General features: G+C 38.8%; 1 protein-coding gene across 4 annotated transcripts in view; it reads right to left on the bottom strand.

The window, feature by feature from the left end:
* Positions 1-14032, bottom strand: part of FBXL7 (F-box and leucine rich repeat protein 7) — a 313883-nt gene that overhangs the window by 162493 nt on the left and 137358 nt on the right. The gene's annotated exons all lie outside the window — the stretch shown is intronic.

Below are 14032 nucleotides of genomic sequence, written 5' to 3'. Positions count from 1 at the left end.
CAAGGAAAGTACAGTGATCTAGTTTCCAGTCTCTCCTTAAAAGAGACTCTCACATCACTTGTACTGGGTTGGTTGCATCATCTTCTTAAGGCACAACAGTACATTGGACTCCCTTATCCAAACACTGCATTTTAATTAAAAAAAAAAAAATTAACAAAAATAGAGTTCAATTACTTAAGTGAATATTTCAGAAATAAGCCATTCTTTTTAGATCACAAAGTCAATGCTGTTCACAGAACACTGAAATTCATATTCTTAGCCTTAACTCTTCAAAGCCATTTTACCAGAACCAGATTGAAAAACTCTTTGAGGATTCTTAATGGAATTCTAGAGCTTAAAATGTTAGAAATTCCACTAACCTAGCAGATATACTACAAAGAATTATGGGCTTGAAGAAAGATGTGAATGCTTTTTTTTTTTAATATACTACACTGGTAAGGAAAAAGGCCAAAATATCAACACCACCATGTAGTATGAATACACAACATCTCTAATATATGTATAGAAATTAAAATTAAGGCCAGTTTCCTGAAGAATTTTGTTGTTCAGGTTTTTTTATTCTCATCATACATTTTGGATTTCTGCAAAGCTGTATTATTTGTATTGCAGCCCTGGTATCACTAATACAGGATTTCAGCTGTTTGGCAGGCAAACTCAAAACCTGAATGCAAGAATTAGCATATTAAGATTTTTTTTTCCCTCTCAACAGATCCTCCCATGAAGGAGGATTTAAACAAAAAGATACTAAGTCCTTATTTTAAAAAAATCCCCTTTTAAAAAGCAGAGGCTTTGTTCCAGAGGCAATAAGCTCAGCCATACCACATAAGGTTCATTTCTCAAAACTCAAACAAACCCAATTTTGATATTGTTGTAGAAGAGAACACCAGAGAAAACTTCATATGTCATTATAATCGAATAAATGCTGTGAAGGAGCAATCTTCATCTTCAAATCAGCCTAGAGCACCTGCCATTTGTACAGCAGGGGAGAAGAGGTAGAACAATTTTATTGTCTTAGTTCTGACATCCATTGCTACCAGCTACTGAGCAGTCCTCAAATCCCCTACAACCCTACTTGATTCAAGTAGCAACCATCTGTATTGGCACCACATATCTAAACATATGAGGATGGAAAAGGGACAGCAGCCGTTCTTGCTCATAACAAAAAGATTTTTCATTGAACACTAGAGAACTTCAAAGAGATCAAATGCCAAGCAGGCAAAGTATAGCACCTGTAAGAACTAAGATGAAACTACGCATACTTTTTACTCCTGTAGAAAGGTAAAGCTCTAGAGAGATGGAAGAAGTTGCAAAGGGCTTATGGAACAGCTGAAAAAAGTTGACTGCAAAAGCAATACAGAGCAGCACTGCAACATTATCACACAGTATCTGGAGAGCATGCTAAACCAAAGGAGAATAGAAAGCAATGGAAATCCCAAGAATTCTTTGCATTTGCCCTTGAGCTCTCACGTTGCTTGTCCTGTACCTTTAGCAGGTTGCAAACACAAAAAACAAAAGCAGATTTGTCATGTAAAAGTGAGAAAAAAAACCAGCCACAGCACACTTGTTAAAGTGTGGTCAGCTTCCTACTAGTTAAGGACTTGTGTGAAAGACTGAGGAACTCCAGTGACACCACCCTCTTCCCTATCCTGCCCTTCCTTACCCGGATACACAAAGCAGCCTCCCTCATCAGACATCTAGGTCTACAGGGCTAGATTACTACATACCAGTAAATAAGCTTGATCCATTCTATTCATTACAGAGAGTTTTTATACTCCAGCATGTTCATTATTTCTGGAGAATGCCATCCACTTGAAGACTTCACCATGCATGATGAAGAACTCACCTTGTACAAAACAGTTGCTTTGGGTATAAGCCAGCAGACTTCAGGCCTGCCCAGTAGCCACGTACCACCACTTTCAGGCCTTAGTAAATACAAAATTTATTCAACTAAAAGAAAAACTTGGAAGAATGAGTTCTACTGATTTTACAGGGATTTCATTCACATTCCCCTTACTACCCATAAGCCAGAATGTACAGGTTAAAGCAAGATTGTGTGAAGATTCTTCTCTCCCAAGTGCATAGTTAGAGACCTGGCCTTGCCTTGAAAATACCTCCTAAATTTACAGAATCCTTCAGAATTTGTTTTACATTTTCTAAAAACCATGGATGGTTAAGCATTAGAAACAAGGCTGTTACCAGTATGACTCAATTAATGAAAATATCAGGCTCTGTGCCCTACCAACCATATTCCTTTGAGCCAAGTGCCGATACCTCAATTAGGAAGAAAACTGAGGAAAACAGGGGTAGGATTAATCAGTGCTTAAAAGGCACAACCAGACAAACCACACAACCACTAACAGCCAAGTGCTGTGTGAAAGGCTCCTGCGTCTGACTAGACTTGTTCTGGTTTAGATTCTAATCCTGGGGAAGCTAAACTTCATTTTCTAGGAACGTTTTTGCTCATGTAGGGTCTTAATGAAGAAACACTTCAGTGACAGACATGGCAAGGGGGAAGGCAGGAGAGTCTCTTGTTCACAGAAGGGCAAGAATTTATTTTCTACAGAAGATGAAGTCTGGCAAAATGAAAGCAGGAAACCTAGAAGGGAACAGGTCTGCGACATTCACTATATCCAACTTCTGCTGCCAACTCTGTGCTCAAAAAATGGTAAGTGATAAGGTTGTTCAATTCCACTTTGTTGCCTGACACACACTAAAGAAACGTACCGTTTTTAGGATGCTGAGCAGTCATTACAGTTCAGCTCTTGGAGACACAAATACAGCTTGACACACTATGTACTTCCATGATAAGAAGTAAATTACATCATTACCAAAGCCCTAAATCAAAACAATACTTGAATCAATAAATTCCTGGACAACATTTCTGTACTGCCTCTTGATAAACTGTAAGCGCATTCACAGTTCCATAATTTCTCAGATAGGCTCTCACAAAGAGCTTCTTAAAACCAGAGTCAAAGCGGGAAAGATTCATAATTGTTTGAGGGAGAGGAAGTCTCACATTCACCTTTGTTCCAGTAGTTCCTGGCAAGAGAAATAAATACTCACAACAAATATTCATGTTTCTCCATAAGGACAACCATGCTGTGCCACAAAAGGTACACCCATAGGGGAGTAAAGAGCAGTAATTTCCCAAGAGAAATGAAGACATAAGCAAAATATTCTGTTCATGCCTAATGAATGCCAAAGAAAACTTCAGACTGGACTATGCTGTCAAGTCTATACATACAAACGGAAAGAAAAACTTTTTAAAAATTGCCCCTAAAATATTATGTTGGAACATTTTAATTCAGGCATTGTGGATATAGCTCTGATCCCCAAAATCTTTCATAGATCTAATCATGTCACAGAACATCTAACCTTCCACCTTTCTAGAAAGTTACCTCCTGTCCCACACAGGTTAACAGGTGAATTAACCCAAAGACAGCTTTTTGGTACTAAAATCAAAATGTAAATTCAACTGCCAAGTTGCATAAGACACAGCAATACCCCAAACCCATTGTGTTGTTCATAACTTTAGTTTTAAATAGAAGATTCTAAACTGAGAAGGATGCACTAGCACTTTAGAGCATTACAAATTAACCGCGTCATCTAATAGTGATTGTCGTTAAGTTTCTTCTGAAAGCAATCACATTTCATTATTTCTTTTATGTAAAGTAAGCCATTTCTTCTAAACTTGAATACTAACCTATCCCTTGTACCATAATTTAAATGAGGGGTTTAAAGCCTTTTTGATCTCATTCTCCAGCACATGGAAAGAAGCAAATCTTTACTACTAGCAGAATAAGAGTTACTGTATATTCTACCAGTCATGGCTACATGAACTTGAAAATGGCAGAAATTATTTCTCATGATGACTAATACACCTTCTTTATTAATTAAAGCAACAATCTTCATTTTCTAGGAGAGAAAAAAAAATGTGATCCTGAAACAAGCAAAACTCCACTGAAGAAGCTTTTCATAAAAGTACAGACCATTGCTGCTGCCAGAAACAGCAACAGAAAACCCAGAGCCAGATTCTACCACCACAACTCTTAGGAGGATTTTTCAATTTTATCTGTTTTCTGCCAAGAGAAAGTGTAGCCATTGAGAATGAGCGAGTTTCTTTATACAGTGGAAATGAAGACTTTTAGCATTAATAATATAAGGTAAAAATAAATTATAGCTGAAAAACTCCAAACCAGTTGTAGACACAAGTTTACAGAGCACTGTTTAGAGATACTCAACTACTGTAATACAGCTTTAATGCTTGCCAGAACTTGCTACAGCTGAACTCTATTGCTTCTGAAAGCCTGGTAGTACTTTTTCTAAATTTAAGTAACCAGTAGAAGTACAGAAAGATCAAGTTAGAGAACATTTAAACAAACTGGACAGACAAATTCACGAGACATAATGGGATGCACTTCTAAGGGTCGTGTGATCCGGCCAACGCCATGGCAAGGTCACCCAATTATCTCAGCAAGGTCATGGCCATCAGAACACGTTCCTGAGAAGTGGACAAAAAGCAAAACACGTCCCTATCTTTAGAAGGGCTTGGAGGGCAGTCTAGGGACCCACAGGCTGGTTAGCCTCACCTCAATCCAGGAAAAGCTGACGGAGCTTCCCAGTAAACATTTTCAAGCCAAGAAGGGGATCGGAAGTCATAAGTGTGGATTTATAAGTGGAAGCCATGCTTGACCAACCTGACAGACTGAGGAATGAAACAACTGGCTCAGTGAATGAGGGGAGTACAGCAGATGTGGTTTGTCCTGACTTCAGGAAGGCTTTCCAACTCTTGTTTTCCATAGCACCTTCACAGACAGACGGATGAAGCACAGACAAGTTAACTGGACAGTGAAACAAAACTGAAAACTGACTACCTTGACAGGCAGGAAAATACTTAGAGAGCTAAGACAGTTCACTTTGGAGAAGAGACGGCTCAGATGGAACCTTTTCAACGTGTATAAATATCAGGAGAGAAGAGAGAGTGGAGTAAAGAAGACAAACTCTTCTCGGTGACAGCCAGTGAACAGACAAGAGGGAATGGGCACAAAATTAAATGCGTTTCCATCTAAGCACACTAAAGCATTTTTTTTTTTTCTACTTTTAAAATCTACAGGTGACTGAAACAAGCTGCTTAGGGACATTGTAATATCTTCATCTTTGGAGCTGCTAAAAAGTCTGACTGCATAATGTTCTGGGCAACCTGCTCTAATTGGCTTCATTTTGTGTTGGTTTAGAGATCTCTAGAGGTGTCTCTTCCAACATGTGTATTTCAGGCTCTATAACAGACATTGAGATATGGCCAGGAGTTAATTGGAAGATGTTCTAATGTAATTTTACTGTCTGTACAGATGTCCACTGGCAATCTAGTACTCCAAAACAAGAAAAATTCCTCAGCAAGAGGCTCTGCAGTAAGAGCACCTATGTTCTCAAACCCTGCTAAAAACAGATAAGGACCTTCAAGTTGTTGCCTACAAAAGAGTACAATCATACATGAACTTGGGAAGAAAGGTCAGCTACTAGATCTTCTTCACATAAAGAGCATAGTCTTAGCTTCAGCTTAGCATGGATATTGGAATTGAAATCCTCCTGCTTCAAGGCTTTTTTTTATGCCTCTTAGTATATCCTGAAGTTCCAAAAATTCTAAAAGTATAAGTTGTAGTAGTGTATCAACAATTTTCGCCACGTATTTCAGCAATAGCTTATTGTTTCCATCATCTTAGTGCATGACCACACCTGGAGCACTGCATCCAGCTCTGGAGACCACAGCACAGAAAAGACACAGACCTGTTGGACCAAGTTCATAGAATAACCACAAAAATTATCACGGTGCTGGAGCATGTCTCCTATGAAGGCACACAGAGAGTTGGGGTTATTCAGCCTGGAGAAGAGTCTAGGAAGGCCTTATTGCAGCCTTTCAATACTTAAAAGGAGCTTATAAGAAAGATGGGGACAGACTTTCTAGCAGGGCATGCTGCAATAGCACAAGGGGTAATGGTTTTAAACTAAAAGATTTAGACTAGATATAAGGAAAAAATTTTTTACAATGACAGTGGTGAAACACTGGAGCAGGTTGCCTAGAGAGGTGGTGGATCCCCCATCCCTGGAAACATTAAAGGTGAGATTGGACAGAGTTCTGAGTAACCTGATCTACAAAGATCTGTTCAGTACTTCTCTTAGTGACCAAATACATGCACTTTCTGTTCACGAGTTCCCAAAATAGTATTATTATCTCTCAAGGACAAGATTTAAGCAAAATACTCACGCTAAGTAATTATTACACAATTTATTACTATTATTATTATTTTTATTACACTATTCTATGCAATATTCTATGTGTTCTATTCTGTCACACACAAAGAGGATTGTGTGCAATCTGGCAACAAAATAGTATCAGAGCCTTACATAGATGGCCTGCTTCTCCACAATGCATATGCAGTCATACAAGCGATAAAAGTCTGGGCTCCCCACAAACTGACAGGATTACACTTATAATGTGACAGCTAGGCTTGATCCAAATTCTACTTTTACTGTCAAACAAAGCTGTGTGACTTTATGAAAAGAAGTTCTTCCTAGTTAATTATCAATGATACTATGCCAGTGTTTCTGACATCTCTTTTTTCTTTCTTAAAAAAGTAACTGACACCTGACCTCATAACAGATCCTTTTATAATACCATCTGCAAATTTAATTTGTTTTTCTCTTTTTTTACGGGAACAAATAAGGAAATTGAGGATGATAATTTTAAAATAGATTCACTGAAAAGAGTATTTAAACACCTTCCTTCAAGTTAGTATCCTGCTTGGGAAGACTTTAGTATAGTATTACTGCAGCTATTATACCCATTGGTACACAAATCCCTGGGAAAGAAAAGTGTCACATAATTTAAGATGTTGATATGACAAATTTATATGTTGCAGACAGGAATTTCCTGATTCAAAACATGGACATGAAAGAGAGCTTCCTGTTGCTTGCTTTACTCCAAGAAGGGTAAAAAAGGGTAAAAAAAACCTTCCAAGAGGTACAATTTTTCCTCATTTACTTGTTTAAGGGAGAGGTCACAAAAGTATAAGGTGAAGAGACGTACTTCGCCAGGAAAACTACTTTTGCTGAGTTTGGACACTGGCACAGAGCTGGAAACCTTTCCTTAAATACCTGTTCAAACACAGTCAACTGTGATAACAGTTGATAACACCTCCTTTATGCTTCAACTCCTCTAAAGATCTCACATAAAACTGTCCTCAATGCAAAGTCTATGCTAGAAGGCACAGAGGTAGACTTGGGACTAAAAGTGAGGGGTATGATCAGATAGAACTACTAGCTTTTCCCGCAAGTTCAGCAACAACACTACTAGTACTCAATCTAAATACTACTTGAGTAACAAAGTCCTGCAGCTTGTCTATCCAATCCCAATTTGTACATCTATACATACAGAAAATGTTGCATATTTCTTTTTCTTATCATTAAGTAACAGATTTTACTGGCAGCCCACCACTCGTTTTTCAGCTTTTGAAGGTTTGTACTCCTTGAAGAAATAGTTGCCCTAATTTAGGAAAGCACATGTCCTGTATTAAAAAATACAGGCATAGCTGACTATAAGACAAAGAGCAGAAATAAACCACTTGTGCATTTCAACCTTCAAATGTCATCCACTGCCTTCTGCCAATCACTTTCCTAAAACAAACAAGATCCACAAAGAAGCAAACCAATTCCTAGTTAGGAATTGTTCACAGAAGTGAGGAATCCAGAAGTGGCCAAAGGACTGAAACTGCCAGGAAACCAAGTTTGCTCAGGAGTTTTTTGGGGTTAGCAGTTTAGACTTAAAACCACACATCCAGTTCTGAATATATATTGATTGCCCAGCCCCCAAAGAATGATACAGCATCAACTTCTTATAATCCGAACTTAAATCCAGTTTGGTATAAGGACATCCAAGAAAAAAACCTACTTGTTTCAGCTTAGGAAACCTACTAAAGCAATCTCATGTCCTTCCATGCCTATGGGGAGTGGGTAAAAGAAGGATTAGGATGTGCAAGTCCTGGACTCCTACCGAGATGGGTCTGCTGGAAGCTTTCCCTGTCATGCATCCCCAGCAAAGTTTATTCAGGCTTCTGACTGGCACCCAGTTAACGATTTTTTAAAATGTACAGAAGAGTATCCAGTTAATCTTGCACCAAGCAAAGCTACCATCCAAGTCAATGAAAACTCCTTAGAGTACAGTTAGTTAGCTTCTATCTATTAACAAAATAGTAAAATAATTAGAGACCCTCCCTTACCCCAGAACTGTGTTATGAAAGAACAACACTTTATGAAATAACATGCATGTTAGCCACTAAGTTATCTTCTAAAAAGCTATGAATAACATTAGCAACTTTTTAAAGTTTAAATCCCCCACAAATCTGCAGCTTTGTGTGTGTATAAACACACATACTTGAATACACACACAGGCAGTTCATTTTTTAGAAAAGAAAATTTTGTATTGTGAGCAGTACAGCAGCTCAGTTAAGTGCTGTGTCTGACCCTCCTCCTGCCACTGCCATGTGATCTGGACAACAACATGCAACATAAGCACTGAGCTTAGAGTAAATTTACTTTTTGGAGACAAACTGAATAAACACACAGACACACAATCATTTCGCATTACTCAGTTGACAATTACACAAAAAAATGAGTATCATAAGCAGCATTTTTGAAGATTACTTTTGGTTAACAGTAGTTGGCAAAGTACAAACTCACTTAAAAAAAAAAAAAACAAAACATTGTTTGAAGGATTGATATTTTGAATATTGCCACATTTCCTGTCCCAGTCTTGCTGTTAAGAGGCAAATTTCAATGCTCTGAATGTAGGAGAGTGAAATCCAGCCACAGGTAAAATGCAAAAACCGACCATGGCCAAGCACCAAAAATCAGAAACGATCATGTAAGCAAGAGCAACACAAAAAGCACCATTGAGTACCACCATATTATTTACAGTAGTCCTACAGAGGGTGCTAAGGTTCAACTGCAGCTCTTACACACTGGGGAGGTATATGAAGGAAGACCAGCCCCGCCAGAAAAAAAACCCCAACACAACAAAAACAACAACAACAACAAACAAAACAAAAAAAACTTGTGTGAGAGCAGTAAGATACATTATCTCAACCAATCATCTAAGAAAAGATCAGAATAGTAAAGAGAGATAGCAGTAAGTGTTTAACATGTAAATGCAATCCAGACATCAAAACAAAGTGAGGAAAAATAAGCACAGCACAAGACCTGTTTAGCACCCAACTTGATGGGACTCTTCACTTGACTCTGGAAAAGTCATGGGGTAGAAAAAAATAAATACTAGAATGAAAAACTGTCCTTGCTGGTGAAGATGCAGTACACAGGGAAGATACCTCAGGGGCGTGTCACAATTTTGTAATTAAATAATGCAGTTAATTTATTGCCATTCCCACCTCCTCATCCTCAATAAATGTCCTGTGAGGCTTCACAGATTCTAACAACCAGTGTAAATGACTGGTAAATGATTATGATTCAACTCTTTGAACAAATTAGCTTACCTATCGCTAATACTGTTTCTCTAATGCAAGACTAGCATGTTGTACTGTTCTTCACAGCTGACACAAGCACTGCATGTGAAGTAAATCCAGCAATACTTTGTGGGGAAACAAATCCTAACATATGCAAAAATCTATAGGTCCTGAATGCCAGAACTTTTGGATTTAAAAGATTTCCAGACACAACATCAGATGGGTCAGAACACTTGCCATTACTGGACTAGCAGAGATCTAGTTTGAAATGAAAGGCAGCATTCACAAGGAGTTAGTGTCCAACGGCATCTTCAAGAAAAAGGACACAAGTCTGAAAGTTTAGATCTATAACATAGACCTTAACCATTTTCCCCAGCTGAAGGGAGGGATTTAAGAGAGTAACATACTCCAAAACAAATGCAGACTGACCTACTTCTCCACAGTGCAATATGCTGGCAATCCCTAGAGAGAGTTTTAGCTACTGTACACCATGTCACACATCATAATTAAAGCCACCTTTGTGAACGATGTTGCCTGTGCTTTGTAGCAACTATATCCCATGACAAAGGCAGGTTTCCCTACTAGTGCTTACTTCAGCAGGACACTGGGATCTACACAAGAATTTTCTTTCCAAGTGGTTTGCGAACAGAAACCACCTCAAATGAAAATCTGGAGAAGGAATATTTTCAAAACAAGAACTGAGTTTCACTTATTCCTAGAGAGTTTGCTTTAAAATCTTACCAAACTAAATATTCAGATTCAAAAAGAAAAAATAAAAACCAGTTTGTCAGCAAGGCTTATGATACAGAAAGGACGTTGATTTCCTTGTCTAAGCTGCCATTTCATCTATTTCTCCCTTGCCATCTCCTCCACAGCACCAGGCTCCTGTGTTATATCAAGTCTTTCATGACACATTTCAGATCAACTGGAGCTGCTGCACTGTCACCAAATCCTCTCTACACCAGGTTCTGGAAGAAGTAAGTGCAGGAGATATCCAAAGAAATTTTCATCCATAACTGCAGGATTCTGGACAACTGACTTATTAAAAAAAGATATCCCTTCATAAGATCTGAACATTGGTATTGTCAAAATTTTGTACCATTATTTAGCTCCTCTCAAATTTGACTGGTTCTCCAGTCTCAATTTAATGAAGAAGTCACTTGGGAAGAAGACAAGTATTGAAAAGTTATGGTTATTTTGCAAAGCAGCAATTGCACCTCAATGCCACAGATTCCCTTCATACATAAGAACACAGGTTGTTCCTCCAATCCACATCACAAAGCCAATTTCCTTATAATACAGAAGCCTGCAGTTTTAAAGTCCTCCCCTTGTGGATGAGAAACTGCCTCAGGTGGTAGGAGGGACAGCATCCAGTTACCTTTTCACAGAATCACAGAATATGCTGAGTTGGAAGGGACCCACAAGGATCATCAAATTGAACTCCTGGCCCTCCACAGGATGATCTGCAAGAGTCACGCCATGTGCCTGAGAGAATGGCCTGAAGTTGTGTCAGGGGACATTTAGGTTTGACATGAGGGTTCTTCACTCAGAAGGTGGTTGGGCACTGGAACAGGCTGTCCAGGGAAGTGGTCACAGCATCAAGCCTGATAGAGTTCAAGAAGCATTTAGATGATACTCTCAGGCATGTGGCGTGACTCTTGCAGATCACGGATTTCTTGGTCCAGTGATCTATTAGCATTGGTATAACTGCTGAAACACATTCAGAAAGACTAATTTCAAGCTTCAACACTTCAGTCTGAACCTACTGCATACTACAACAAGCCTGAAATCTCAAGCTCCATATATTTTTTAGGTAAAAAAGCTTCCAGAAAAAAATCTGCCTTAGGAAAATTATTTTAAAAGTCCAAATGAAAACTAGGAAAGTAAACTTGTATTTAGTATTTTACTTTGAAAAAGAGGTAAACTCCTGTAAACAAAATTTGGTACGCTGTATTTTTTTTTTAAATGAGTATTTCGTTCATATCCCATCTGCATGACACAATTTTTCAGATAAGCAATTTTATTCACACTTAAGCTTCATTCAGAGTAAGTTTTAGCCTGTGTCAGAAAATTAAATTAACGGAAAACAAATACATTCAAAGGTGCTGGAAATGATTCATCAGACTCTGTAAACAAACTGATTTTGAACTCCTCAAACATCAATTCTCTTGTCCATCTTAACATGACAATTGTAGTTTCCAATAAAATTCTATTCAATAAAGCCTTGGACAAGCAAATAAATAAACTACACTGTAGTGCCTTTATGTGATAAGTCCCACTTAGCTGTCTGAGATTACTACCTATGTCAATTTCAAAAAAAAAGTGTTTAGTACTCATCAGTGTAACAATGCAGCAATCCACATAACACCCAATTTCCGAGTAATAAAGGTTATTTCCTGATTTACAAGTTTTATCTTGAGCAGGAGTTATCCCCGCCATAATGTATCTATCTCTTCAGCTTTGAGATGAGAAGCAATTTGGGCAAATTCCTGAAGTTCTGCAGTTCCACAGTGGATGGAAAGGCTGTGTGAAAAACAGCAGCCATTTTCAAAACCATTTGCAGTTGTCTTCCTGAAATCTCACTTAAGGTATCAGCAAGTAGCGAAAGAGAAAACAGCATTCAAGAAGCTCAGCTAATAAAGGTACTTTTCTCCATCCCTAAAATGGCACAGCGTAGTACAGCGTCAGCCTACAATGCCCACTATGCTGCAAACTATGTGCCACAGCCCCAACCACAGACGCCACTCCATGAACTTCCACACGGATATTCAGGTTGCTTTTAAAGCACACAGCAACTGGGCGACTCCTCAGAGTGCTACCGCTACCCCTCCTCGTGTGATCACAATCACCTCCCATTAAAGAGCAAAGTGTTACAGCACTTAAGCAGTTTAATTGTCAAAGGTACCAAAAGCCCCAGGTGAAAAAAGGCCCCCTTTATCAGTTTTAGATTTGTACTCCTTCGCATCGCCCAGAAAGAAAGTAGCAAACAAGAGCTTCTCAATTTTTCCTCAGTGATTGATGATGCATTGGAGTTGCCAAGAAACACAGATCTATAAGCACATTAATGATGTCTTGGACAAGTTACCTAAACTGGAAGATCGAAGTTTTGGCCATGCAGTTTGGGATTTTTTTTATTTTATTTTATTTTAAAACCACTCTTCTACCTACTTTTCAACACAGGTAATAGTGTGAACTAAGATTAATATCCCCCATGTTGTCTGCATTCTCAGGATCCAATCTCCACTCTGAATGGAAGAGAGAGGTGAATTAAGAACACCCTAGTTGCTCAAATCCTCCTTTTCCTCACAGTCCCTATCAGGTAGTTGGGGAATAGTAAAGCTCTTCTTCCCTTCACCAAGGGCTGCAACAGACTCAGTGTCAGTGACATTCCTTCCCAAAAGTTGTACATTTATTGAAGTGAGCAGTCCTCTGAATTCACAAGAAAGATCAGGGATGCATCCACGCCTTCCTATCGAGGTAAACGCCCCTCAGCAACACAATTTTTTTGCAAGTGACCAGAACACTGATCCTTTCAACTCTGGTGAAAAAGTAAGCTTTTCCTTTTCAGAAGGTATCCAAAGAGGCCCTGATTGCAACTTCTAGGTTCACTCCATATATGCAGAAGTTATTCTAGTGATAGTATCAAGTGAATGAAACCCCACATCAGCAAGAATATCTTCAGCTTAAAGCTTCTAACTTCTTCAACCCTTCAGAAACCAGAGCTCATTTGGCAACAAATGAAAAGAACTATGGCATCTGCTCTAAAAGTGGTGTTTTTCTCCTTTCCATTTCACAATCTTCATGCATATTTTGGATGCTAGAGGTATATTCTTTGGCAATTGCCATCTGAACTCCCAAACAATGGAGCAGACCTGAGGACCATCTCCCTCGCTCCACCTACAAACCCTCAACAACAACAAAAATAAAGGGAGGAGGTAGCGGTGGTGATTCTATATGATTGCCCAATATTTCGAGGGCAAGACATATATCCTATAAAGTTGCCTAAATACTTGCAGGGCAACCCATATACAAGACAGCTAGAAGTTAAAGAAAGCTTAAAACTGGTTGGCAGGAAGACAAACTTTCTGTAGTTGCCATTGGTTTGCCTGACACCAGCTGACTGTTCCAGTAGTCCTTCACATCAGCAGCAAAGCAGCTGAAATTCATCCCTGATGCAACTCCAGCGAGACTAATAGGTTTCCACAAGAACGAATCAGGCCCTGTATATCTAAAACCAAACCCACTAAAGTTTCACTGAAGCGAAATTGCAGGAGTACAATGTATGGATAACAGCTGGAGAACATTAACTCTCTCCCCAACCCTTGCTGGGGTTAATTTTTTTCTTTCTGTTCAGACAGGAAGCAGTCATATACCATACTGCATAATATAAGGATCCTGGGATATAAAGACGAGTAGAATAGGATTACAAAGAGCGCACTACAAGTTTTTAGCGAAGTTAACTCTGCCATAACCCCTGAGCTGCCTTCGCATCGCAAGCCGCACAGCTGCCCCAACAGCAT

The sequence above is a fragment of the Chiroxiphia lanceolata genome, chromosome 1 (assembly GCF_009829145.1).
Source record: "Chiroxiphia lanceolata isolate bChiLan1 chromosome 1, bChiLan1.pri, whole genome shotgun sequence".
NCBI lineage: Eukaryota > Metazoa > Chordata > Aves > Passeriformes > Pipridae > Chiroxiphia > Chiroxiphia lanceolata.
The sequence above is the reverse complement of the archived record's forward strand: the minus strand, read 5'-3'. Positions and strand labels throughout refer to the sequence as shown.